This window comes from Littorina saxatilis, unplaced genomic scaffold (genome assembly GCF_037325665.1).
Source record: "Littorina saxatilis isolate snail1 unplaced genomic scaffold, US_GU_Lsax_2.0 scaffold_401, whole genome shotgun sequence".
Classification (NCBI taxonomy): domain Eukaryota; kingdom Metazoa; phylum Mollusca; class Gastropoda; order Littorinimorpha; family Littorinidae; genus Littorina; species Littorina saxatilis.
Window position 1 is genome coordinate 86,118 of NW_027126979.1, and position 2,500 is coordinate 88,617.

The 2,500-nt window shown below is 41.0% G+C and overlaps 1 long non-coding RNA gene across 1 annotated transcript in view; it reads right to left on the bottom strand.

Annotated features, from left to right (window-relative positions):
- Window positions 1–1,907: 1,907 nt before the first annotated feature.
- LOC138955442 (uncharacterized) overlaps window positions 1,908–2,500 on the bottom strand; it is a 2,836-nt gene continuing 2,243 nt past the window's right edge. Inside the window, exon 3 of the long non-coding RNA XR_011452233.1 lies at window positions 1,908–2,225. This is a non-coding gene — a long non-coding RNA (uncharacterized lncRNA). The remainder of the gene's footprint in view (window positions 2,226–2,500) is intronic.

Genomic DNA, 2,500 nt, shown 5'->3' on the forward strand with positions numbered 1-2,500 from the left:
GCTTAAATCTAATCTGCCCTTTGAAACAAACCGAATGACAACAATAATTATACATGTTACAGGCATTAAGTGAAACCAGGCATTACGCGTAATGCCTGAAATGTTCAGGCATTACGCGTAATGCCTGTGACCACTAGGCATTACACGTAATGCCTAAACATACCAGGCATTACACGTAATGCCTGGAATGTGACTCTCAAAATTACGCTTATTGCCTGAAGCAATTCAGGCAATACACACAAAATAAAACCCTACTGCACTGAACAGTTATCCATTACCTCTTGGATGACGGTGAGAACATTTTTTTAAGGACAAAGTCTTGACAAAATCATTCTCAATATGTGATTAATTTACATAATTACTTTGTCCAACATAAGTGTCTTCATTTTCCATTTTATTAGATGTAATTCTATAATATCATTCTAAATGCCTTCCGTAGTAACGATTATTTTATTAATTTTGCTGGTGTGTTTAACCTTCGCATTACCAGGCGCACATTTATAACAATTTCATAATTCGATAATTAGTTAATTGTTCAATGTATACAAAATTCGTTTTAGGAAAGGTTGAGTTAAAAGATAACAAGGGAGTGAGAGAGAGAGAGAGAGAGAGAGAGAGAGAGAGAGAGAGAGAGAGAGAGAGAGAGAGAGAAAGAGAGAGAGAGAGTGAGAGGGAGAGAGAGAGAGAGAGAGAGAGAGAGAGAGAGAGAGAGAGAGAGAGAGAGAGAGAGAGAGAGAGAGAGAGAGAGAGAGAGAGAGAGAGAGAGAGAGAGCTTATGGCAATACCTCTTAAAATGACTATATCTATTGACATCAACCATTATTATCGTAATGTTGTTTTATTTATTTATTCATTTATTTACGAGGATTTATATCGCGCAAGTATCTCACCACACAAGGCGACTCAAGGCGCATGTTACCTATTAATGCCGTGTGAGATGGAAATTTTTACACAATATATCACGCATTCACATCGGCCAGTAGATCGACTGCCTATAGTCGCTGCATCCACCTTTTACGGCCTATTATTCCAGGTCACACGGGTTGGTGTATTTTACTTTTCCATACATGAAATACATAAATTATAAAATACTAGAGTAGTGTATGTGTGTGGGGACGAGTGCATGGTGTTACACAAGTACATGTTGTTGCACAAGTAAAACATATCACAATGAATGCACACAATAACAACGACGACAACAACAACAAATCAACAACCAACAACAAACCACCACCCACCAACCAACCACGACTGACCTACCACGACCAACTACCAAACAACCAACCACGACCCACCACCAAAAACCAACCACGACCAACCACCCACAAACCACCAGCAGAAACCTCACCCACGACAATTGCAGAGAGGTTTCAGGCATTATATACGTTTAGGCATTACGTGTAATGCCTAGTGGTCACAGGCTTGAACCTTTCAGGCATTACACGTAATGCCTGGTTTCACTTATTGCCTGTAACAGCTTTCAGGCATTACGTGTAATGCCTGACAATGATTTTCAGGCATTACACGTAATGCCTGGTATTATTAGGCATTACGTGTTATGCCTTGTGGTCACAGGCAGTACGCGTAATGCCTGAACATGTCAGGCATTACGCGTAATGCCTGGTTTCACTTAATGCCTGTAACATACACATGCAATCATTCTTATACAACATTATACTAACACTCTCTGCACGGAGTCTCTACTTTGACAAGTGTATGAAAACATGGTGGTTGTCCTTATACATAGTACAATATTAGCAACAATGCATTTGTGTAGAGTAACTCTTCCCTTGTTTAACGCGGCGCATCGTTAAGTACAGGCTTACACGACTTTGGATGAAATGTAGCCATACGAACGAAAATCAACCAGAGCGCGTAAGTGATAGTCTGTATATACTCACCCTTGGCACCAACATGGCATTCAGCGAAGGTCACAGTATCCCTTTTCGAGCATCGTAGTGTAGCTATTTCTTTCTGTCTGTCGGTGTTGTGTATCATGAGTGTGCTAGAGCTGTCCTCTCTGGTGACGTTGAAATCGCTATCCATGATGTTGCAGACAGGGCAATTTGAGGACTTGCAAGATGTACAACGTGCGACCGTTGACACTGTTCCGTTGTTGTCAGTGACAATCCAGTTTATGTTTTGTGCGCCGGCAATATTGTGACACGTTAGTGTCATCGTCTTGTTTTCTTCAGCGTCTTGTCCGCAGCCGGAGAGATTGTATGCTGCAATAAAAAGTTAATATTTGTTCAGTAAAGCAATTGTTCGATGGAGTATAAGTCAAGGGTCTGCCACACCTAGCAAATGCAGTAGGCAGCCACGAGATCCCTAAGCACCTCTCCCAATGTTGTTAAACCTGTATTGTAGAGGGGATCATACCTGTCGGCAAGATGTTGCAGTTCCAAGCTGTTCGGACCACTTTAAAAGAAAAAGCATGCTTAGGGGTTGTTATGGGGAAACTAAACTTCTTTGTTTTATATTTTGGGCCATTTTATCTTCC